Source organism: Furipterus horrens, unplaced genomic scaffold (genome assembly GCF_987537825.1).
Source record: "Furipterus horrens unplaced genomic scaffold, mFurHor1.1.pri manual_scaffold_6, whole genome shotgun sequence".
Lineage (NCBI taxonomy): Eukaryota > Metazoa > Chordata > Mammalia > Chiroptera > Furipteridae > Furipterus > Furipterus horrens.
The window spans coordinates 191,025,184-191,051,172 of NW_028327176.1; positions in this window are offsets into that span (position 1 = coordinate 191,025,184).

Genomic DNA, 25,989 nt, shown 5'->3' on the forward strand with positions numbered 1-25,989 from the left:
TGTAGCCAGGACGCGCTGGAAGGCAGAGCGAATGCTGTCCCCTCCCTTCAGCAGCCCAGACTGACACCCTGAAGTGGTGGTGGGGGCGTCAGGGGGAGTCGCTGGCCTCTCGGGGGGAGACCCAAGCCAAAGAGTCTGAGGAGAAGTCATTCATAAACGTGATCTCAGGGCCGATGGACAGCCTGTGAAAAGCTGACTCTCAGATAATGTCGGCGGACGGAAGCCACTCCCAGGGTGGCTCCCAGGGTGGCATTACTGACGTGTTTGGGGGAGGAGTCTCCTCCCTCCCCATCGGGGTCCCGTGGACGGTGATTTGCCCTCTTCCCTCCTCTTCGGCTCAGTAACAGCCTTGCCTTGCAGTAAGTATTCTTACACTCAACAGAAACGTGATTTTTTTTTTTTTTAGTGAAGGAAAAGGACTGTGATGGAATCTTTCCTAAACTCGCTTGCACACTGGACTCATTGGGGATCTTCCTAAAATTCCCACGCTTGGCTCCCCCCTGAGCCTTTGGGTTCGTGCGCATGGGGCGCCGACCTGGCTGTCAGGACGTTAGAGGCCCCGGAGTGACTGCCATTTGCGGCGAAGTTGGGGATCCGCTGCTCTTGTCCTTCACGCGTCAAGAAACTCCTCAGTGAGAATCTGAGTCTTTTTGTAGGTTCTTCCCCCCAACGTGACGCCCCTGCATTGCCCAGGTGTTGCTTGTCAGACGGCGTGGCAGGCTCCGGGGACAGCGCGTGATGCTGGAACAAACGAGGAGCAGCCCCTCCGTGGGGTTCTCCACGCACCTTTCTGCTCCGCTCCGGCTGCACTTCCGGGCGGGTCAGCAGGGGGTGCCGCTCCCGGGGAGCCAGGGGGAGCAGGTGCCCCATTGTGACCTGGGCTCCCCATCGCCTCCGTCAGAGGAAGGGACACTGACTCTTCAAGTGGCCAGAGAACGTTACATGGTTTTGTCTCACGTCAGAGGAGCACGGAAGCACACTTTATCGTTTTCCAGGAAGAAGGGAAGCCAGAAATATGGGAGAAAACAGCAAAAACTGTTGCCCATGGATTTCTGACTTTGCCTTTCAAATTCTTTTAGTTTGGTTAATGATCTTCGAGAATTTTTGTCTTACTCTTTTGAGAATCAAGAGAGTAAACTTGCTGCTTCAAATGGAAGTACTTCTCTTGGTCTGGAACTTCCCTCCAGTCCTTTTGGTGACTATTTTCTTGGTTGGATTACTCGATTAGTTAGGAATGCACCCCCCACCCCCACCCACAAATGGCAGCAAAGCCTTCTGGCAGGTCGGAAACAGCCTGTGACTTCTATGCCTCACGAATGGCAAGCTGGGCCTCAGCAGTCTTGGGCTGGCTCTGTGTTGTGAAGGACCCGCTCTTTCTGAATTTCTGCATGACCTCTCCAGTGCTCATGCCTTTGTCCTCACGCCTACTGGCCCTTCAGACTCCTGTCCAAGGGACATGCAGAGAAGGCACAAGGGGAGGAGGATCGAAAGGGCCCAGTGCTTTCTCCTTGCAAGGCTTTGCCTTTTCGTTTGGGAAGGGACCCCTCTTTGGGATTCGCACGTCCGCCTCACGGGGCAGGGCTGTGGCCCACGGCCCCACGGAGCTACAGAAGAACCTCTGCTGCAGAGGAAGGCACAGAGCCTGGAGCTGTGTGAGCCCATTTCCAGTGTAAAGCACCAGGAACGGGCTGAATTTGTGCAGGAAACTCCACGTCCAACCCTTGGGCTGTCACCCCTCCTGGGTCCATAAAGCACCCACGCTAATTTCTAATAAGTTCGTCACCTTAGAAATGGAGTCTAGGCTCTACGTTACCAAAACAGCTAAAATAGCTTCTATCACTCTCCCATTGGGTGTCCTGGGTGGCTCTTTACAATTTTCTCTGCCTCGGTTTTGGGTCCTGCTGAATTGTGCAGAGCTGGGCCGAGAGTGAATATGAAAATAAAAAATGTCTCCCCCAAGACGATGCATCTGGTGAAATCGTAGTTCGGAGACTTTTCATTTGAGAGCTACCAACTCTGTGGTGGGTGGGAGGTGGGAAGGGGAGCAGTTCGAGCTGAGCACCCCTGTTGCTGTGAAGATGAGCATTAAGACAACCATCGAGTACTTCAGGCAGGAGGGGAAAGGCTTGTTTTTCCCAGAAGTGACCTTCCTGAGTCCTGCGTTACAGCTTTCCCTGGGCCACCGAAAAGGCGTCAGGCTCTTCCCATGTCTGCCCTGGACCGTGGAGGTTTCTCATTAGGAAGGAGGAAAACGCTCCCCGGCATTAATGGCACTGGGCGTGGCATGGGCCCATGGCTGGTAGGCCCTCAGGCACTCAGGTGGCCGCAGCTGAGTCGGAGACTAAAGGCTGCAGTAAAGCTTTTAACGGAAAACAATCGGACCCTGCTGGGTGGTAAGTGCCTTGGCTGCCTGCAGGTAATCTCCTGCCCCTGGTGCCGTGACAGGGAAGCTGAGACGGACCGAGCAGGGGTGGCTGAGCTGCACCTGACGAGGACAAGCGCCCGGCTGCTTGCTCCAGGGTCCCCAGCACAGGAGCCATGCAGGGGAGAAGGCGCCGTCGCAGGAATGGTAAAGACCGTTCATTCCCCAAGCAATCTAACGGCCCACGTCTCCTTGGAGAAGGTTGAAATTCTGGCCACATTCAGGAGAAAAGAAAAAGGATAATGATGCCTTACAGACGTCTTTGTTTTCTCAGTTAATGATCCACCCTAATGAGGATGGTTTCCTCTGAGAGGTTTGCACCGGGAAATGCGAGCATGCGTGAGAAGTCACAGGTGTTGAAAGGCCGAGCGGAACTGGGGCGCCCACTCTGCCCTGGTCACACCGCTTTGCCCTCTGAGCTGCGCGGGGACCAGCCAACGCGGAAACGAGGGCCGTGAGTGGCCCGGAGGCAGGAGGCCCTGCAGCTCCGAGGCACTCAGTGTGCGCACAGCTGGCCAGAAGGGCGGCCTACATCCCAGTTAACAGGTGCCCGCAGAATGGAGGGCTTGGGGGCGGGGGGTCAGGTGGGAGAGGGTCTGAGGAGGCTGCAGGCTCCGTGGTTCCCCCAGAAACTGCTGTCTGCCCAGGGGACTCGGCTGGGGGTGGGGTCACTGCTCTTTTTCAGTGAGATCCAGATACTCCTGTGGCAAAGGCCTGATCTAGTCCCTTCTGACCCTAGGCAGCATCAGGGTAATGTCCCTGGTGGTCATCCCGGACACCCACATCTCACGCCACCCAGGGCCTCTCCGCTGCACACATACTTCGGGCCACTTAGGTCAGAATGGCTCTGCCTGGGTGGTGGCCCTTTGGGCTGCTGCCCCCTCCTGCCTCCGGGGCCCCAGGGCAGCACTGAAGTCAGGCGAGAGTTGCTCAGGCCGATGACATGCACAGGACACCAACCTCTGTCACGACACTGCAGTGTCAGGGCCCACAGAGGTCACTGGGCTCCTTCTGCTCTGAGGGCGAGAACCTCTTGCTCACCCTTCAGGTGTCTGTCTGGTCTCGGCTGACTTCGGTGGCAGGAGCTCCCAGGGGCCACGCTGGCCTGTCCCTGCACTGGGTCCGGCGCTTAGGAAGTCGCTCCTCACCCTGCGGACAGTTTCTCCCGGTCGCTCCCACTCTTCCGGCCGTGGGACCCTGGCGAGCGTCTCGCTTCCCTTTACGTGACCCTTGTTTGTTCCAGGCCAGGACCCCTTTGCTCTGCGAGTTACTTTGTTCGGGCTACACCGCACCATTGTTTCCGGGGGTTCTTCATACGATATTTAGCCTTACAGCTCATTCATTCACTTTTATATTTGGCCTGGCCCTTCCATTTTATTTTAACTTTATGTCTCAATCACAGTTCACATGCAGTGTTATTGTGTATTAGTTTCAGATGGACTTGCCATGGCCCTGTCAGAGGGACAGCCCTCAGACTCGAGCCTGGCTGCTCAGTGTCTTGTCGCTGTCCGACAGGGACCTTGAATGGGAGCCGTGAAGTGTCTGGGTGCTCAGAGCACCCCCCTGTGCAGGTCAGAATCTGTCTCAGACGATTGGCTCATTTTTCACTTCGCTTCACTGCATTTCTCCTGATGACTTTATTTTCTGTTACGTTCCTTCCTTTCCCTTCTTCTCTTCCTCTCCCCTCTTTTTCTGTTCCCGTCTTTGGCCAGACAAGCTATCGTTCGGGTCTGGGCAGCATGCATGCCGCTGGTGAAGGGACATCCTTCCAGATGCCCGCAAGGGTCCGGTGACACTGGACATCTCTGGGTGGAGGGAGTCAGAGCCGAAGGGAGGCAAAGGGTCAGTGGCGTGTATGGCTGGTGAAACGCGGCCTCTGTCTCACACGTGCCAAAGCGGGACCAAGACACGTAACAGGACCCGCAGCAGGGCACTACTCTGTGACCTAGGAGCACAGGCGGCTGCTGGGAGCGCGGGGACATGGTGTTTGTGTGGCCACAAGCAATGTCCTGCTCAGGACCCAAAAGAGCTCACGGTTTGAACACAAGCTTTGGATCGCTCCACGAGTCCTGTTTAGCACCGATCCTCTCAATTTTGGTGACAGCGCCGGCATACGTGGGTAAAGAACTGTAAATACACTCCCCGATATCGGATCTTCCTTAAGAAAAGTGTAATGGGAAGCAACTTAGCTTTAAACACCCCATAATTTTTCATGGGTGGTTACGATAACTGCTTGCTCTCGGTATTATGCTCCGTAACTGTGCGGTATAATTGCTCCTGTAGTCCCAGAGTGTCTGTCCGCCAGCGCTCTGTGTTATAGGTGTTTCTAAGGTGTGTTTTTTATTGATTTGGCTCCTGCACAGCAATAAGCTGTTCTTGGATTGATGAGACGCTGGGCGAGGCTGAAACGTGTAGTGCATTGATTTGTAATCTGTAAAGCGGTTTATTCGCCGTTCTGCATATATTTATTACTCTGCTGTAAATAATGTTAACATTAAAAAGAATATTCGGGGGTGCGCGTATGTGTTCCTAGCGAGGAATTATATACCCTGAGGTTAGCTCTTCCCAGGGACTGCCCAGGTGTGTCTCCATCAGTGGTAGAACGTGGGAAGCGAAGCCCAGGGGGTCCTGGGTACGGGGTGTTGGCGGTGCTTGGTCCATGGTGATTGACTTAATGTGTCTAGGGAGGGTATTGTGGAATCTTCCAGAAAATAACTCAGTCAAATGATGCATTTCCTATACCATGACTTTCCTTGAGCAGAAACGGGATGATTCTGGTTGCTTCTTTGAGAAGCAGCACCGCCCATTTTAAAGACATGTTGACAGGCTATCTTCTCGGGTCCCTGCCAGGGATCTCTTACAGTTATTTTTGTCCTCTTTGCTGTCTTGTGGATGTTTTCTCACGGCTGCTGCGACTCACATATGTGGAGATCGTCTGTCTTCAGGCATTCTTTAGTTTGGACCAATCTCTGCTCCTTTTCACCCTCTGCCTCCATTGGTGACCGGGGATAGCACGCAGGTTAGAGACTGCCTTTCCTGCGGAACTGGACGGCAAGGGGAGGCTTGTAAGGCGGAACGGAGGTGTGTTCCTGGGAAGGACGTTAACATTTCCCAGTAACAGGGGGCCATTTAGTGTATTGATAATTAAATTTTTGACATGTTCTCATTTTCTGTTTCCACATTTTGACATGGCGAATACCAATCAGAGTGAAGAGGAGCAAGATGCTTTGTGATTGGAGGCCAGAAAGATGGACGGAGGCGTGGCATGGGGGGGGTCAGTCTAGCCCCTCTGTGTCCCCACAAGCTTACAGAATGACGCTGGCATAAATGGCCGCAGGGGACTGTCTGCGTTACTACTGACTGTTAGAGGGAGTGATCAAAGTAGCCAGGAAATGTTATTCACTGCTCTCTGTAAAGTGAGTAATTTGCTCCCTTCCCTCCAATAGAATGAAATCTGTGAGCCTTTGGGACTCTTTGGATAAAGTGCTCTACAAACATGTCAGATGAGTTTGGTTTTATTACAGAGGAGCCTGGTTAGGATGGAAAATGAAAGTTAAGTTAAACATGAGGACTTATTGCCCGAGGGAGCCTCTTTTAAAAGGATTGTTTTAAGAAACAACTATGTGATAAAGGAGTTGCAATCACCTGCATGCCATCAGTTTTATTTGATATAGTTACAGTCAAATGCAGGTGCAACTCATTTTTCAGTAAATAATTAACATTGTACGTGAAGCCCCGCACAATCCCGTGTTCTCACGTGAATGCAGGGATTTTTCCTCATGATCTCCGGCTGGGCCTCACGCGCCCGGGCCCGGCAGATGTGCCAGCGGACACAGGGCACCCGTGCCCGAGTTCCACGGCAGGCTGGGAAGGTGGGGGCGCGTGCTGTGTGCTTACCGCTGCGGGACAGAGGGGGAAGGACGAGGATGGAAAGGAAACGGGGAGCAAAAGGTTTCGGGGAGACAGAGCTGGGGTTCTACAGAGGAGTCTGCTTTCCAAGGTCTCCATTCGCTCCTCAGACTGAGTGTGGCGAGGAGAGCATGGCCGTTGACCGAGGTCCAGGGGCTGATACCGAAGGGCCGGCTGTGCTGCCGAGGGGGCAGGGCTGCGATGCTGAGCGGATGGCCTGTCCCGTTCTGGGAGAAGGGTGCTGCGTGGATGCCCCGGAACGGAAGTGGTTGTGTGACTGCGGCCTCTAGGGCACGGAAAGGGAACGTCTCCGGTCGGTGTTGTGGAGGGAGCGCAGTGCGGAGGCCCAGCAGGGTACTCTCCGGCGGGCAAATAAGAGTTCTCTTCTTTCCTCTCTCTCTTTTTTATTGTTGTTGCTGCCACTGATCGGTTCGTGTAATGACCAGAATGTGTTCTTAGAAGACAGACGGCCAGGGCCGATGAGTGGGAGTGGAGTCCGGGCAAGCAAGGGTAACATTCTGACCCAAAGACCGGGACATTTAGATGTAAAATAGGCTCAGAATGGCATCTTCCAGCTCCCATCGCCTCTCAGTGTGTCTGTTACTGAAGTGGTTTTTGATATCTTTCTACCCATTATATATTACATAGTATATAATTACATATTTATTATGTATTTTAAATGTTTGTATGTGTGATTGGTACATATCACTTAATGTGTGACATATATCATATTATTTATTATATAGAAAATCATAAGGCTGGGCCATCCAAGGTGACAGCAGTGCTGCCCCTTCGTCACCTGGCAGCTGGCAACTCTGGTCCTTTGCCCTTTCCCTAGGGTGATGGAACGCTTAGATAAAATATTAGCACTCCAATTAATTGTTATCAAGCAATTGGTGTTATTAATCATAATGTGTGCAAAGTTGGGCAGCACCCAAGTGTTTACGGTTAATTTTGGAAGACACCTTTAGAAAGACCTGTCCCCATCACCCCGGCACATTGTCTCACGGAAGAGCCAGCTCAGGGAAAGGGACCTGGTTTCGGTCAGAAGGGTCACCCTTATGACTCACAAGACAGCGCGGGGGTGACTCGAGATTCAGGTTCAGTTAGATCACTTGATCCTCCTGGGGCGAACGGCCACCCACCTGCGCTGCTGCGTCTCCTACGGGGAACGTCAGACGTGCCCTCGGGTGCTCGGCAGCGCCCGGGTGTGGGTGACAAATCCAGAGTGCTGGCTGCCAGCCTTGCACGTAGCTGGGTCAGGACACTCGCAGTTGGGCCCGCTGTGGCCGCAGACAGTTTGGTGCCGAAGCAGGTTTCCTCAGAGCCTGATGACTTTTGGGAGGGAAAGACTGTGAATCGCCGCTCGCTCGGAGAGCTGGTTTGAAACAGATCATTACTCTTCCCCCTGATGATAGAGCAAGTCAGGATGGTTCCCCGAAACATCGGTTTAAGGTGCCGGCCTCGGGCCACAACGTTCTCGGCCGTGATAAAACGGGGTTAATGACCGCCTCTGTGGCCCTGCTGAAGGAAGGTGTTTTCAGAAAAACACCAACCAATTCAGCAAAATGGTTGACTAATGGGGCAACAAAAGGCCACCTCGACTCTGCTCTTGTGCCTCTGGGGACATAACGGGGTCACGGTTGTGATGTGCGTGTGTGGACAAGGATGTTCCTTATTCATTTCTGTGTTCCGGCACTTAGCACAGCAGTTGGTCTGCTGTAGCCAGGAGGAAAGTGTTTGTTGAATGAATAACAAAAAAAAAAGGCAGATGGAACAGGAAGCAAAGTTCTCTGCGAGGCTGCGGGCTCATTTCAGCATTGTAATCGGACCTGAGCCGCAGACCCGGTGCGGGGACACGGTCGGGGCCTTACCTGCTGTTTCACACAGAAAGGGCATTTTCCTGCTTCCCTGGGCATCTGCACCAGGGAATCAGGCTCACGTAGTTCTCTTTCTGTGGAGCTTTGTTTTCTAATGTATTCATTTCTGCTCTTATTTTTACTATTTCTTCCTTTCTGCATTTTAAAAACTGTTATTCTGTTGTTTTTTATACAAGTATAATTACTTAAGTTGTATACTTAATACATTAACTTTCAGTTTTTTTAAAGAGTGTTTTACTAAAATGAGCATTTAAACCTATAAATTTCTCTTCAATAGTCTTTAGCTACAACATGTAAGTTTTGATATGTGATATATATTTATGATTGTTTCATTCAGGGTATTTTTAAATTTTCCATTATGGTGTCTTCTTTGAACTAAGGTTATTTAACAAGGCATTTAAAACTTTACACATGAAGGGAGGGTTAAAAAATCTTTCTTGTTATTGGTTTCAATTTGTACTGGGCTAGAGAATGTTGTTTTTATATTAACAATGTTTAGAGTTGTGTTGAAGCTTGGTTTATGGCCCAGAATATAGTTAATTAAAAAAAAAATTCCATGTACACATGAAAAGAATTTTAGTAAGCCAGGATAGTTAATTGTGTTGTTTAAATATTCTATTTTTTTCTGATTTTTAAATTGCTTGGTCTCTCAATTATTTAGAGAATAATAAAATTTTTCCTCTATATTAGAGATTTGTCAATTACTCTTGAAGTTCTACCATTTAAAAACTATATTTTGAAGTTATGTTAATAGGTGCATACAAGTTTAAAATTTTTCTGTCCTTCTAGTAGAAATGACAACAAAATTGATCATTTTATTATGGTCTAGTGACCTCCCTTATCTCTACTGATGTTTAATGCTTTAAAGAATGTTTTTTCTATTATTAATGTCAACTTTATTTTGGTTAGTATTTTCTATGTGTATCTTTTAATTTTCGACTTTTTTGAGTCTTTCTGTCTTAGGTGGGTCACCAGTATACTGTATATATACTTTAAAAAAAAAAAAAAAGATGCAGTCTGACCGACCGTCTGTGCCTATTAACTGATGAATTTAACCCATTTATATTTATTGTTATTATTGGTATTTTTTCTTCATTTCTAATATCTTATGTGCTTTCTATTTGTTCTGGTTTTTCTTAGTACTTTTCTTTTTCTTTAATATTTACTTTTGGATTGAATGTGATTTTCTTCCTTTTCCTTCTTTATTATAATTTTCCCTTCTACTCCTTGGAACTAATATCTTAGAGTGGTTCCCTAAAAAATTAAAATATATTTAATTTAACAAAACTGAAAGTTAATCTATAAATTTACCTTCCTCTTAAAGAATACAGAAGCTTAGATTATCTTCATTCCAATCATGCCCTTTCCAGCTAATGTACTGTTGTTCTCCAGTATTTTAGCATTTATTTTCCTACTTGGATATTTTGGGTTCCTTGACTCTGAAGATTTAGATATCTATCATTAATTTAGAAAATTCTAAGTTATTATCTCTTCAAATATCTCTTCTTTCTCCCTTATATTATCTCCTTTAGAAACTTTAATTAGATAGGGTGATGGTTCACTCTATTACTATATTTCCCAAATTCTCAATACTATTTTCTTTCTCTCTTTATAGCTCTGAGAGTCAGTCTGACATATAGTTTTTAAGTATATCCTCCAGTTCACTAAGTCTCCCATCAAAGCTATATAATCTTCTCTTTTTAACTCATCCTTTAACTTTATTATTTTTTGTGTACTAAATTTTATTTTTTATAGTTTCTAACTTTAGTAATTTGTTTTTCTTTTAATCTAAATGATTGTTAGTAGTTTTATATTATGAATTTGATATTTTAAATTTCTTGGCACAGACTAGACGTGTGTGTTTTAAGTTTTTCTAGTTGATGGTTCTAAATTCTATGCTTTGCGAATTGGCTTTTGGTGTTCATTCCTTCTGTTGATTCCTGCTCACGGTGGCTCTCGTCCTTGTAGGTATTGCCCGGTTTGAGTGGTGAAAGATATACTTGGAAATTTATGTTTGGGAATCGTGGAGGCCTGTGTTTAAGTTTCTGTCCTGTGCCCGTGGACACAAACACTAGGTGTCACGGGGGCCATGCAGGTAGCATGATTCTGGTCCCAAATACAAGGAGGGCCAGGATGTGGTTGGAAACCCTCCGAGTGGAAAGCTTCCCCCTCCTTCAGGACCAGCGTTGAGGCGGGCTGTTCATACCATCTCCTGCTTGTGGGCGTTGGTTCTGAGGGTCCTGGTGTTCATTGCTTTTCTGTCATCCCTGCACAGCCCCCAGAGACAAGCAGATTATTGCTTCTTCCAGCCTCAGTCTTCGCGCACCGGCTTTTATTTAGCATTCGTCATCATTTTTGGTATGTCACAATTTCCTCTAAATTTTTGCCAGGCTGATTATATTATGCTGAGTGAGGTAAGTCAGACAGAGGAAGACCGACACCATATGGTTTTACTTACACGTGGAATCTAAAGACAAAACAAAACAAGTAAACAAACAAAACCAACATGGACTCATAGGAATGGAGACCAGGGGGTCAGCTGCCGGAGAAGAGGGGGAGGGGGAGGGAGACAAAGGTGAACGCAGTCAGTAACATCGTGGTCAGTGTGCCCGGTGACAGGAGGTGACTAGGTTAGAGAGTTAGTGGGTGCTCACATGCTGGGGTGTGAAAATGTCCGACACTGTATCGCACCCCTGAAACGAATGTAGCCAACATAAGATATTGTGTACTAACCAGACTTAAATTTTAAAAATTAGCAGTGGGTTTTATATATATCATTTTAATAGTTCCGCATTTGCCTGCTTTGGAGTCTGTGCTGTTGGCTACCTCAATGAAAAGGGGAGGTGCTGGAGGCACTGGTGGGGTTCACCGGATCCCGCTGGCGGACCGTAACCCTTCTAGAGCCTCTCGACGGCCGGTCCTCACAGGAGCACAAAAAGGGGAGTATCCCTTGGTCTCCTTCGTTCCAAGTCTGCTTAGAGAAAACAGAAGTCACAGCATGAAACGTCACCAGTCAGCAGCAGAATGATCCATTCCCATGGGACCGCACTGCTTCCTGATTGCTGCCATGATCCCCTCAGACGTTGCTGTGCAGACGGGTGTGCAGACGGGTGTGCAGATGGCCGTGCAGACGGGTGTGCAGACGGGTGTGCAGACGGGTGTGCAGCGTTTACAGAGTGAGACTGTGGTCCTGCGGTCGAGGCAGAGTCCCACGAAGCCTGCACACGCCCTCGGGAAGCGGGGCCCTGAGAGGCCTATTCCCGCTCTCAGAGGAAGAGCAGCGTTGGCGAGGACAGTGGCATGCGTTTGAAGCTGTGGGGAGGGACCCTTGGGAGCATCGAGGGAGAGCCTGATGCCGTTTGGCAGAACTGGGCCTCTTCTGAGCGCGCCGGGAAGGGCGATGATCAAATGCAGGATGTCACGTCGCGGCCCCTCCCCCATCAATACCGGCGGTGTTCTGTTTAATAACCTAAAATGGTGTGAAATATAAACAAAACCAACTTGCTTTGTGATTTCCAGTTCAAGATAAACCCGTCACCGGTACTCATCGCTGTGAGGAGGGGTTTCTGTTTTACGTGGGAGCACGGAGCCCGCTTTCCTGCCTGCGCGGGTGGCATGATGACCGGGCCTCCTGTGTCACGGGTCACGGGTCGCACACGTCAGGTATGACCTCCCAAAGCTTCACAGCAGGGGGTGGGTGAGGCCCAGGCAGGCTGGGCACGGGCACACCCCTGCCAGCCCGGGACCCCCTCCTGTCCTCCGGCTGCCCAGGCTGCGGCGATGCCTTCTCTGCGCTCCATGCTGACCTGCCCCCGGAGGCTCCCTTTGCTGCCCGAGGACCCTCGTGCCTTGAGGAAAAAATGCAGAGTTTCCTGGGGTGAAGATTCAGGATTTCTTCAGAGTATTAAATGTCTCCCAATGGTGTCCATGCCGTTCCTCTGACGTGGGCCGTGCATCGTCCCGCTGCTTCCTTGTCGCCTGGAGAAGGCCTTTGTCTCCCTGTGGGGATGGAGACCTGAGCGCATGCGTGGGTGGGGTCTGCTCACTGTCCTTCCGCACGTGGTGATGAGCACGTCTCTGTCCTCGAGGTGACAGGAAGGTAGCTGCTAGTTGGGATTCAAGCTTAGAAAAGAGTTTCCATATTGGACGGAGACCACCCAGTGTCCTGACCCTTCCTGAAAATACAGCAGAAAAGCTGTCGCACCCCTTGGGCATCGCTGTTGCCCTTTTAGTGACCGGCACGACAGGCGGTGCAATGGCTGGGAGCGCAGACTTGGGCCGGAGAACCTGCCCCTGGGCCCCGGCCGCGCCCCTCCTGGGGGTGTGGCTGGGAGAGGGGGCGCCCCCGGCCTGAGCTTGGATTACTTTATTCGCAGGATTGTGACTCCTACCTAATAGTTCGCTAGGAGGAGGATAATGAGCTATGATTTGGGATGTGTTAGAATAAATATCCGGGACCCCAGCACCACGGAGATGAGCGCGGTCTGAGATTTTAGACACACGGTGGCACAGAACGGCTGGAAGAAGCGCGCGCGCGCGGGTGTGCGTGTTGGCGGGAGATGATCCTGAATTAAGAAGCTCTCAGCGCCATTAAACCTTCTTCAAATGCCAGCGCGGTGCTGGCGCCCCGAAAGCGGAGCGCGTGTTTGCCGGGAGCTGAGGTTTCTAAATTATTCATGAAGGCTTTGCACTCCTGAATCCTTTAATTCCGTCACATCTGTAGTACAAAAGGCGAAGCCAGTGTTTTGCGGTGGTGGGTTTTGTAAAATAAAATCCTTTAGCAGTGCCAAGCTAGCGAGGCTATTTTTTTAATATAAGGTATCAGCTGCTGTATCTATTGCTTCAATTAAATTTACTGCTAGAGAAAAATCAGGAGAAATCTAACTCCATGAAAAAGAAAAGTCATGGGCAGAAACGTTTGATCTCTGGATGGGGTGTGGAGCTCGTGGGCCTCAGGTGGTGAATTAATTCTTTCCTAACTCAGGCTACACGGTGTAGGGCCGCCCGCGGAAGACCTAAGTGTGTGTGTGTGTGCGCGCGTGGGGGCATGTGTTTCTTGATGGGCAGGAGCTGTTACAGATTCTGCCCCCCGCCGTCTCTCCCTGACTCCCCGCCCAGCATTTCAGACCTGCTGAGCCGGCCCCCAGTCCCGTAAGCTAAGGCCTTGGCATCACCCCTTGGTGCGTACGTCTCGCTGGGCCTTGCTCCCCTCGTGGGACCCTGACAGAGACACACGGGCCACCTGCTTTGTGCCCTAGTTTGCCTGCAGCTGTCATGGGCCCTCTTGCCTAGAACACACTGATCCCTTCTGAGGCTCTGGCATTCCTCCGTGTCTGCCTGTGAGAATTCTCCGTCCCTTCAAGGTCAGGCTCCGAGGTCACACCGGGCAGGCTCCGAGGCCACACCGGGCAGGCTCCGAGGCCACACGGGGCAGGCTCCGAGGCCACACCGGGCAGGCTCCGAGGCCACACCGGGCAGGCTCCGAGGCCACACGGGGCAGGCTCCAAGGCCACACCGGGCAGCCTCTGAGGACCCCCGGGGCAGGATGAGCGCTTCTCTCCTGGGCTCCAGCAGCCCCTGTTCTCCAGCACTTTGAGCCCTCTCCTTTGCGCCCTAGGTGATTCCGCACCCTCCCCGTGGGAACGGGGGCAGTTTGAGGGCAGTGGCCAGACCCTTGCATCTGCCATCAGAGGCACGTGCAAGGCTAGCTCGTGGGGCGCGCTCCGTGGGCGTGGCTGTGAAGGGTTAGCGTGGCCTTAGGCCGAGCGGAGAGGGCTTGCCTTCCTGCTTTCCTTACTGCAGTGTTGGTAGGTGCTTTAAAACGCAGGCCAGGACGCAGCACCATCAGGGGTGCGGCACTAACGGGCCCTGTTCACACTGGGGATCAGCCCGACAGACTGCACCCCCTTAGCTGCAATGCTTCTGTCTTTTTCTCCTGAGTTAGACCATGCGCATGTCCCCGAAGTGTCGGCAGGCACGAGTGCGTGTGAGCGTGTGGGTGTGCATTACTCAGGCACAGCCTCTCGTTCGTGGCCCAGCCTTGCGTGGACGCAGGTCCGCCCACAGGGGCCAGGGATCGCTGTGCGTTTGTAGGAATAAGGAGATCAGAGGCCCCTTTCCGCTGACGCCCAGGCCCCAAATTAGCCGAAGCGCCATCAGGGGATGCTCTGGTTTCTTCCCTCCGCTCTGCTCTTTGTCCTCTTTCACCAGCAAACACACACACACACAGAAATGACCTCCTGGAAGTAACTGGGAGCAAACTCAGGGCGTGTGCTTCACGCAGTCAAGTCTGGTCATCGTTTCCTGGAGCCACGAGGACGCGGCAGGAGGAGGGCGCGCAGGAGGCCGCAGGCTCCGGCTGTGGGAGGGGCTCCGGCTGTGGGAGGGGCTCCGGCTGTGGGAGGGGCTCCGGGAGAGGCTGAGGCTGTGGGAGGGGCTGAGGCTGTGGGAGGGGCTGCGGCTGTGGGAGGAGCTCCGGCTGTGGGAGGGGCTGCGGCTGTGGGAGGAGCTCCGGCTGTGGGAGGAGCTCCGGCTGTGGGTGGGGCTCCGGCTGTGGGAGGGGCTCCGGCTGCGGGAGAAGCCCCGGGCTGAGCGCGGCTCCTCCTCGATGTGGGGCCGTGTCCCTGGCTCAGGCCATCAGGAAGGATGTGTCCCGGGTGGGACCACACGGGGCTTTGTACAGGGAACTTTGATGTAAACAGGAGCAGGGTCAGCCCCCGCCCGGGAGGAGGGCTGAGCCGGGCGGCGCTTGCATGCGACACGGGAGACCTGCCGTGGAACCCGCAGAGTGAACGGTCTCCCTGGGAGTGCGCGGCTGCTGTGGAGTTTGAGGGAGAAGATGGGAAAATCGGGTTGTACGTCCCATTCAGTGATTTTATTGTAAAGGAGGAGAATGCAGATGCGTCCCAGTCTTCGGTCCCCCGGCACGTGTTCCCGCAGGGCGCCGGTGCTCCTGCGTGGGGCGCACCCCCCACGGTGGAGCAGTCTGACCCGGAGTCCAGTTCGTCCTGGTCGCCCCGAAGGAAAGCCTGGGGCCTTGTTTAGCGGCCGGAGAAAGCAGCGATCTCCCTTACGAGCACCCCAGCGACGCTCGGAGGGCAGGGGCGCCGAGAACGGCGGTGGTGACCGCGCGCTTCCTGCCCCGCGGTGCTCACTTACGATCCCGCTCAGACGGCTTCGTGCAGAAACGCTCCCTCTGTTCCGAGGGCCACCAGCATCTTTGACAGGCGTGGGTTCTGTCACAGCATCAAAACTTGGAGGAAGAAAGCAGCTGATTTTCCTTTTGGTAACTGGTAGCCCAGGAGGGAGCGGAAGCAAGGTCAGGCGACCCGAATACGTGTCTGTCTGCGTGCAGAACGTTTCCTCACGTCACAGGAGGGGGAGCGGAGACCCCAGGAGCTCGGGAGACATACAGAACGCACCTTCTCTCCCGGGTGAGGGCAGACCAGCCCCGACGAACGAGGCCAAGGCCTGGCTGTCTTCCTGCAAGAGCAGGCGCTTTCTAGTTCTCATGTGCGGCCTTTCCTTAAAGCAGGTGAGGTTGGTTTCTGGGTGGGAAGGCAACACAGGGCCTGGGAGGCGCGTTCCTGGCAGCAGGAGGGAAGGGGACACGGGCCATGACCTTCACACTCCATCCCACCCCCTTCCAGGCCGGGACAGGACCACCCAGACAGGGCAGTTCTGAGTGACAGTTCACGGCAGCCTGTGAGGCAGCGGGGAGGCGCTGGGGGACAGGGAGCGGGAAGGCAATGGCTCGGGAGGGGGTGAACCTTGGAACGGGGAGCAAACAGGAACGGCTGAGCTTCTCAACTCAGAAACGAGGCTCGTCTGCCGTTCGTCCACGGAACCTCCGACAGGGACGGTAGCTATCTCCAGGGCTGGCTCCTCAAGGATTTGCGAGTCCCGCCTGAAGGAGAGCTGCGGGGAAGTCCTGACCACAAAGCAATGGCACGGGGTCACAGCTGAAGGGACAGCCCCACTCCGTCCCCCACCAATGCGGTGTCACGGGGCGGCCCCTTTGCTTCTCAGCCCGCGTTTCCTCGTGGTGCCTTGTGGGCTTTTGTCCCCACCCCCAGCCTGACACGTAACAGGCGTCGATAAATATGGCCGTCATCTGCACGTGGGGGGCGCACCCCGGGTCACTGTGGTGTCGCTCTGTTCCCACGGTGGCGTCTATTTTCACCCTTAGGCGAGCCTGCTGGGGGTTCATCGAATTCCTCAGAAGGCTGGGAGACCGTGGCTGGGCCTCGAGTGACCGTGGGACCTCGTGTAGAGTTGGTCAGTTCTCTAGAATGAAAAGCGATATTCAGCTCCATTAGATGTCAGCCACATCTCCTATTTATTCTGCCTCTTCAGACTGCCCTGGGGCTCCAGCTCCCAGTTTGGGGGGGAGCATGTGCACCACAGCTGATCACAACGCGGACTGGTCGGTTGGACCGAGGGACCTCAGGGTTCGCTGGCAGAGGAAGGAGCAGGGTGAGCCTTCAGTGGCCACACTGCCCGGGAGGGGGTTTTTGAAAGACACGCAGGGATGTGCCGGGCAGGGACGGGGACGGTGGGGTGTTGGGAGGAGGAGGAAGTCTCAGATGTCCAAGAGGCGCTGCCCTGACTTGGGCTGGCCTCGCCCCTTGGTGTCCTGGGAGGTGCAGTGACCAGGCGACTGGTTTCTCCCACGATTCAGGAGAAACCTAAGCTGGCGGGGCCCCACCCTTGGGTGTCCTGACCAAAGCTCTTCGGGTGTACACTTGTAACACTTGCAGCCACTGTTACCAAATCACCATTCTGGGATGGCTGGGTCTTGGGGGGGTTCCCAGATTCCCCCCCTCAAACCCTGAAATCTTAGGTTCTTGTTTTTAGGTAGAGCACCAGCGGAGTCAACTTTCCTGCTTGTTTTTTGTCTTTGGTAGAGACTTGGGGGGGCCTCCCAGACTATCGGAGAGCTTAACGAAGCATCCGATTACAGAGGGAGTCTCCTTCCCTCTCCCGGGAGTCAGGCCCTTAGACAGAGTGGTCCTCTCCCGCTCTGCACAGTGCAGCACTTTTTCAGGGAACGTGGCGTCCTCAGTACCCCGGCCCGACCTTGGCATGACTAGGCCGTTTCCCCGGGACACGAAAATGAGCTCCCAGGTGACCTGACTTGTTGGCCAGTTCAAGGCCCCTCATACACTTATAGGGTAAACTGGTCCGTGCAGATTGGAGCTTGGGGAGCAATATATCAGTAAGTTTATCTAAAATGATAACATGTGTGTTTCGGTGGAGAAGAACCTTTCCCCGAATCTTTGATGTTCTTGGGGTACACTCCTATATCCACATCCCATCATCTAACATGCATGCATATGTGCACACACACACACACACACACACACGAGCATCCTACGCTCACATCTGACTGGTAAGGTGTGAACACCCAGCGCTTCGGGGCAGCCAGTCCATACCTCCCGACAGGCTGGCCGCAGATCGGTGGCCGCTTGAACAGTGAGCCCGTCTGACCCAGTTCCTTCCTCCTTAAGAACCTGAACTGGCCACAGAGAAAGAGTTGGCAGTTCGTAGTGAGAGCAAATGATGCAGGCGATGCTGTGACCGTCCAAGGCGGGATGGCGGGGCTGGTGAAGAGCGAGGGGAGGGCCACGCCATCCCCCTGGGGCCCCGGGTCTGCCTCAGACCCCAGTGTCCCTCCTTCTCCAGCCAGAGGGCTCCTGCCCAGTGAGGACGCTGCTTCTCCAGGCTCCGCGAGAGCATCTCAGCCGTCCGCACACGAACACCTCCTTCTCGGCTCTGCGTACAAGGGAGTTTTCTCCCTTGCAACCAAATGAGCCCGAACAGGAGCACATTAAGGGGAAGGAAGTCCTGTACCCGTTCGGAGAATAAATGAAAAACAAATGAACTTTGGGGTGCTTAGACTGATGTAGGGTTTTGTTTTTTTTCTTATTTGTTTTTGCTGGAGACTAAATGAAAGGCAAAGTAGGATTTGTAAGCTGACTCAATTTTAATTCAGATTGTTTGGAAACCTTGCACTCCTCACATCCCCCCGCAGCGAAGGCTTTCCTGGCGGGGCCGAGAGACTCGCTCCGGCCTGCTGTCTGGCGCGTCATGTCCGAGGGCCGGCGAGCAGGTGTTCTTACAGGTTTTTACCGGTTCCGATGTTAACGCCGGAGGGGCGTCTGGGTACCTTGGCAAAGGGACAAGGTGAACTCTCTGTGCTGTCATGGTGGGGTTTAAACCCTGTTTGCTTCCAGGAAATTTCCCTCATGCACGCGCTGCACAGTCAGGTGTCAGAGCTGCAGTCAGCATGTCCGAGAGCTTGTGGCTCAGATCCAGGCCTTGACCTCCTGGGGTTTTCCAGCTGGTACACAAGACAACAGCTTCAGGTTGGACCTGTGCCTCCCTTAGCCTGCAAGAGCACAGGGGGCTGCTCGGTGAGGGGGTGAGAGGCCCCGGTGAGCCCCGTCCCTCAGTGTCTGTCCTGCCTGTCTGCACCCAGTGCCAGAAGCCCACTCAATGGTCACCTCCCTGGCACAGAGCGGAAGAATTAATAATTCTGCATTTGGTCAACTGGTCTGTGTCAGACACTGCACAGCACTCGGTCAGGACAGGAGGAGGGGCGGAGGAACGTGATGGGAATGAACAAGACCCCGTTCCTTCCCTCGCATGTCCACAGTGACATTCGTGCGTCGTCACAGAAGCAGGAAGGAAGTGCAGGGTTTGAGGGGCAATCGGAGGCAGGACTGTGGCCAGAGGGGCAGAGCCTTCACAGAACCTGAGCTGACGCCTGGGTCTGACCTTTTCCCGGAGGCCATTTCTCTTTCGAGAATCTTCTGCTTGGAGAAGCTAAGGATAAGAAAGCGTTTTATTTTCAAACCAAGCAAGCCCCGGCTCCTTTATATTCTCTCTACATTCTGCTAAAACAAACAAACAAACAAACAAAAAACGGTTTCTTCTTTGGTCCATGTTTGTCTTCTTGAATTTCATCATTAGCCGCCGGAAGAAGAGTTCTACATGCTTCATGGGAAAGTCCTACTTCCCACGTTACTGGAAGGGACACTTTCGTGAAACAACCTGCCCCTACATGACACAGGCCATCTCCCCAGCCTCCAATAATGGTTTCTTGCTGTCCTTCCTCTCCGCGAGCAGGTGCTCAGAAGCCTCCAGCCCTGTCTGCGCCGCCAGGTCCTCGTCCCAACGCGGCTGTTATAATTCTGGTCACGGCACCTCGCCACTTCCAGATCACAAGAGTCTTTCTTGTACCCTGTGGCTGCATCCCAAGCTGACCCAAAACGTGGTGACTTAAACCGTGAACAATTGCATTACGTTTCATAATTTCAGGAATGAGGAATTTGAGCGGCACGCGCCTGGATGAGTCTCTCGTTCCAGGTTACGCTGACCCGGGGTGTCCTGCGCGCAGGTAGGCAGGGCTGGGGGACCGAGAAGGCTTCTCCGAGGCCGTTGGAGGGCTGGGCTCACCTGGCTCGCCCCCTCCCCCTGTCGTCCGCTGAAGCAGGACGGTGCCAGACTTCTTACCCGACAGCTGAGGACTCCGGGAGACCGAGGTGGGACCTGCCGGTGCCTCCGGAGGCTCTGCCCGGAGCTGGGCCCCCAACCCTGTCCGGGAAAGCAGCCAGGCCCAGCCCCGAGCTGCAGGGAGGAGCGTTACCTTCAGTCCTCCGCAGTCGCCCACCATCCAAGTCGGCCGCTCGCACGCATGCTCAGCAACGGCGCTTTGTGGGCATGTAGCACGTAACACGCGTTTGGCAAGTAAATGCCTTTGACCTCACTGAGGGAAGCACAGAGTCTCCCCCTCGGCAGGAACGCAGCGGTTAGAGGGGTTTTGTAGGGAGCTCGGGTCTCGGTTTCCGTGCACTCGCTGGTCACCTTGTGCAAATGTCTCCGCCCCATGGCGCCTCCGCCCTTCGTCTGCAAAGTGTAAGCAGCGTTCTAGCACATGCTGCACGCAGGCATTGAACAGCATCTGTTGGAGATTTCGTAAACTCTAGGTCATTTAGCGCTCGGTCCAGCTCAGTGATGCAGCAGAAGACCTCTGGGGTCAGACAGGCCGGTCTCGCCTTCATCCTACAACAGACTCAAGTGTCGCCTCGGCCACCCCCTGACCCGCCGGAGCCCCGATTCCGCGCATGGGACGCTCCTACCGTCCCCGTCGCATGCCGCACACGAAGCCCAGGAGGCTCAGCAGGTGGTGTTGGTATTGCTGTTGTGCTGGTGGTTACTCTTTTGTGCTGAGACCGGAGGTCAAGGCCATGTTGGCATGCACACCTCCCCTTAGGGTTTGCACGTACAAGTCAGTACCAGGAAGTGAGACAGCCGCCCGCTGGTGGCGTGGGCAGCTTCACAAACGGGGCAGAAAAGAAAAATAGTTTGAACACTGGATCTCACAGCGAGAGTGTCTGCTGCTGCGCATGAGCAAGTCTAGCCACGGAGAATCCTCACACACCAAAGTAGCCTCGGCCATTTCCCGTCTCTCTGATGCGACAGCTGGTTAGTCCTTACTAAGGACTGGAGCTGGCATTGATGTCCCAAGTCCACGTCTGTTCCATAGCAATCCTCACAGGGTATGTCTCAGTAATCAGTGGCTGTTTAATTAACATGTACAATTCCTGTTCAACCTAAATTCAATTCATAGGAAGTCTACCGAGAGCCTTTAGAATGCTGTCGGGACGTTCCCTTTGGCTGGCGGGCTGCAGGGTTCACTTGAATGCTAGAGTTTTGCACACAGACATACAGGAGAAACTCAGCAAGGACTTCCCCAGCAAAGCCTGTGCCCGTGGGTGAGTGTGACGGTCAGCGACAGGACCTCGTATCCCCGGCGTCCTCCCCTTCGTGAAGCCTGAAGGCACCCAGGGAAGCCACTGTTCTCCCAGCGTGGTTCCCGAGTCGCGGCATCTGTGGCATCTGTCAGAAATGTAGGTTCCTGGGCTCTGGCCAGGTTCAGTGCATCGGGAACTCTGGGTGTGCGCCCCAGAAATCTGGGCCCTCACCGGCCACCCTCAGACTGAGAACCACTCAGCTCAGGTCTGGTGTCAGGATGGAGGTCCGGTGCATACAACCCATCCCTCAAAAGTGTCAACTCGTTCAATCACCCCTGGGAGAGATACCTACACCCAGGGGAGGTGTGTATCTTGGCCATTTTTTCTTTCCTTTCTGTCTTTATCATATTTAATGTGTCAGTCAAAACCACCTGGTTCCCATGGTGACGAGTGACGGGGATGCAAGCACATGGGTATGAATGTGGGTGCGAAATGCCTGCAGGAGCTCCACAGCTGCTTGATCTGCCGGCGGGGGTGGGGTGGCGGGGAGCGCTCCGCTTTCTTCTGTCGGGTGGCATTTTCCCCTCTTTCTGCTGGTGGGTTTAGCTCCATCTTTTACTTTGCTTGCTCCTTTGTCCCACAACTTTGGAATTCAGGTACCTCAGAGCCACCTGTAAACGCCATCCCTGGAGATTGGGAGTTAGACGTCCTGGGCCCCCAGAGAGGCTGTGTGATGGATCTACCGTGGAGCCCTTAGGACGAGTGAGCCGTGTACCTGCAGAGAGACCAGCCATTTGTGATGCAGGCAGCGGGTTTCAGAGGCGTCTGCAGAGCAGGAAGGAAGGACTGAAGGAGGAGGTGGCCTTTCTCTGTGACATCTGCAGGGCAACCCCACTTGCGACAAGGGTGGTCTCCGACAAAGTGGGCTTCCCTGTGGGACCTTCAGCCAGTGCACCTGCTGTTGCCGGGGACGTGAGCAACGTCTTGATAAGGGACAAAGTACAGATGTCTGCACAGAGGCCGTCGTTGGGGAAGGGCCCCGGCCGGGTTAGAGGACGGTTTCCCTGGAAAATAGGGCTGAGAGGCAGCACCACACACCGGGCCTCGTTCCAAGACGCAACGGCAAAGAAAAGGAGGAAGAGCCAAACTTCTCATTTTCCTTCACTCAGAATTGCCAAATCCCCAGCCCCAACCTATCCAATGGAAATGTTGGCTTTCAGCTTAATAAGGATTGAAAAATGATTATAAAAGACAAAAAAAAAAATGTCTGTGCTATTTAAATACAGTGTTTTCTGACCATCGTTCTGAGACCCACTGTGCTGGCCCAGTTCACGAACGGTCTCTATGGTTTGTCTTCACGAGCAGACCTTGGGAGGAGGGACCTCACAGCTCTTTTGTCTCAGTTGGCTTCAGCTGTTGGGGGAGTGACTACGGTCCGGTCTCTGCTGAGCACCCGCGTGACATTTGACACGCATGATCTTTAGACACGATGGGAGTGTGACCTGTCACCACCACTGCGCCCTCCACCCGCGCCACAGGGATGGAGACCCGAGCGGGCGGTCTGCGCCCGGCTTCCCTCCAGCTCAGTGATGTGCTTCCCGCGGAGAAAACACGAGAAGCTGCTTCCTCTCCCTGTCCTGTCCGGCACTCTGTCCTGCTCCAGCAAGGCGTCTGTCCTTACCATGGGCGGGGGGTTAAGGGGTGCCACTGAAAAAAATGTTCTCTGTCGCTGCCCAAGAGGTGACCCCAAGTTGGAGACACAGAGACAAGGTGGCCGAGGAGGGGAGGGACTCCCAGTGTCTGCCTGTCTGTCTGTCTGTCTGCCTGCAGGCACCCTCCCCAGACCCTCAGGGAGGCCAGCACATTCGAGGGCCTCTCCTTGGACACTTTTAACCAGACAGGACCCTTTTAGTTGGTCTGACACCCTACCTGCTCTCCCCAGGGTCGCAAACTCTGCAGCGTGGCTGACTCACTCACTGTGGCTCTGGCTGTGACCAGGAAGGACGATAGGGTGTGTTGGCGCGATGGCCCCCAGATCTCCCAGCTACGGGCTCTTCCGAGGCTGGGTCTGAGCAGCGGTGGGCAGAACTCAGCGTGCCAGCCCCGGCGCCCAGCCTGCCGAATGACAGAGCCGGACGGAGTTCTCTCTGTCGCGCAGGGAGCGCGGGCCGCCACGCGTGCCTGTGTCTGTCATCCTGAGCCTCCCGCCCAGACGCAGCCTCTCAGCAGCCACTCCGACACGCACTCGGTGGGTTGGGCCGTGGCTGACGCTTTCCCGAGGGGGTTGAAATCCAGCACTGGGGGGCTGGTTGGGACCAGTGGCCCCTGAGCACCACCTTCCACTACTAGACAAAGCTGATTTGAGACAAACGAGCTAGGGGGGCCCTCTTCTCCCAAGGTCTGATTATGAATATAAAATGCCGTACCAACACCGTACGGAATGTTCACGAACCGTTGTGGCACAGAAAATGAATGTCAAAATAGTACTCGTAGTAACCCTTGTATTTAAGCAGTCCAGGTATTTTTTTCTTGAAATGTATAATCATTCTTAAATCCTTTTTATTAAAAAAAAAAAAAAAGACCAAATGTGCATTTGATCACTGTAGAAAGAAATTCAGCACGTCTGAGTTTTAGATACGGGTCAGCCTGGCTGTGTATCCAGATCACCTGGGAATGAACAAGCAAACAAACACGCAAACATGCAAACATGCAAACACACACACAGAACCCTGGGCTGCACTCAGACCCATGGCATCCGACTCTCCGCCCTGGAGTCTGTGTGTCTGACGGGGACCTCCTGTCATGAACATGTGTGCTGTCCCATGTCAGCACCAGGGGCACAGGGACGTCCATGGCCTGGTTGTAGCCAAGGAGGAGCTTCCGAGTGTTGACTCACGTCCTCCTCTCTCAGCCCCTGCGTGCTTCCTTGGACTTCCTGCTGTGTCTCCTGCTTCCACAAAAGCCCAAGTTTTCTTTTTTAAAAAAAAATTAAATCTTCAACCCACTCAGGAAAAGCAACCCCTCTTGCTCTCTACATGGTCCTTGTGTGACAAATGGCCCATGCGTGAGTGGCATCAATTGCCTGGCAGGTTTGGGGAAGTTGACATGCCCTTGGTACCACTCAGGGCGCTCTGTGCTACCTGCCAACAGGTGTGAGGACGGGGCCTGGAGATTGGAGCCCCGTGACCCGCCCCCCAGCGTCCTCGGATGTGTGCTATCGGAGGGGGCTGTCGGGGGGGGGGGCAGAAAGGAGACAGAACATGTCTTCTAAGGGGGGCAGCAGGTGGAAGAGGAAGCGGGGTCCTTCTCTGGCTTTAGAGCCTTAATCAACCGGACAGATAAGGACCCAGACCCCTCCCACCCCCTCTTCCTGGCGTCACTAAGTCTCGCTTAGGTGCCTCCGTGCGTTCTCTTAGGAACTGTCACCTGCCACAGACAGAACACATGTCCTTAGCTGGCAGCGGGCATGCTGGTGCCACCGAGGATGAGAGCAATAGTCAGAAGAGAAGGGTCGGGAGGAAGGCCATGGCCTGCTGCCCAGCGGTCTCCACACCCATCACGCGGGGCGCTGTCAGCGCTCGGAACCACCGTCTGCACCGCGGTGCCCAGCCAGTTAGCCCGCCCTGTCCTCCGTCCAGAGCCTCCCAGGGTGCGCTGCGCTGTGAACGCCAGGCGAGGGGGCAGGTGTCCTTGTCCTGTCTGCGCATGGCCCCACGCTGCTCACCATGGGAGGTGTGCTGAGGGCACACCTTTCTCGGGTCCCCAGCCGGGAGGAACCTGAGAGTCGAAGGCCAGGACAGGTGAGGGGGACGGGTTGTCCAGCTCAAGGCTGACCTTAAGGGCTCGGCGGTGAGGTTGGGAGGGGTGGGAAGAGGGGCGTGTGCCTTGGTTGGATGAGCCGGAGCTCCTACATTTAAGGTTGTTTGCACTCGCCAGCCCTGAGTTTGTAGTTATTTCTGAAGCAAACCCAACTCACTTTTTGGCAGGAAAATGAGGTTTAAAAGTAAAAAAAAAAAAAGAGGGGGAGACTTGGTAGAGCTAGTGTAAGGCCCTGGCGATGAGACGGATTTACTCTCTATCTGTAAAGATTCTGCATGGCAGGGATGTGGGGAAATCCTAAGGGCTGCAGAACCACCCAAATGTAGCTGTCTCATGTGGCCCCCTCCTCCAGGCAGCCTGCCAGCCTGCAGCAGGAGCTTCTTTTCCTCTTTCAGTCACTCACAGACGCAGCCATGTGCAGGGGTCCCCCAAGCACAGTGCTCTGGCTCACACAGCCCCTCCAGGGGCCAGGAGGGGCCAGGCTGGTGGCTCCTGAGGTGGGTTTCTGTGTGGGCCTGAGGGAGCCTTTCCTGTGGGAAAGGGAGGTTGGTGGATGCATGGAGGCTGCTGAGACCCGGCTCCGTTCAGTCCTGTGCACGTCAGTTCACTCCCATGGCCCTTTGAGCTCCTACTGTGCTCAGGGGCTCCGATGCTGTAGAGAAACCAAAAACAGGTCAGACTCTGTCCACAGGGAACTTCCGGGGGGAGGCGGCCCAGGAACACAAAGATAAAGGTGGAGTTAGGACAGCGGTGAGGAGCGTGTCACACCCACGGGGCCTGGGTGGGTGCTGCCCATGGACAGTCGCTTCCTGCCTTTTATTTCAGGGGACAAAAGGCACGAGGGCCCTGGCGCCCTCCAGCCTCCTGACCCCTGAATGCCCTCTGTCTCCCACTCAGCAGTGTTTGGCTTTGGGCACTGGGTTGCAGACAGGTGACAATGACGACATTCCTCTGATCCTTCTGCTCTGGGGGCTCTGGCTGTACAGCCGCAGGCCCAGCGCGGGGGTGGGGAGGGTTTGGGTGAGGGGTGTGAGGGAGGGGCTGTGGTCCTGTGACCAGGCTCAACCTCCCTTTCCCTCCTCAGCAGGGCTTCCAGGCCAGCACCCCACAGGGAGTGCCCCGAGGCTGTGAGAAACTGGGGGGGGGGGGGGGCAGGCCCTCCTGGAAGAGGCTTAGCAAGAGTTTGTGTAGTTCCTACGAC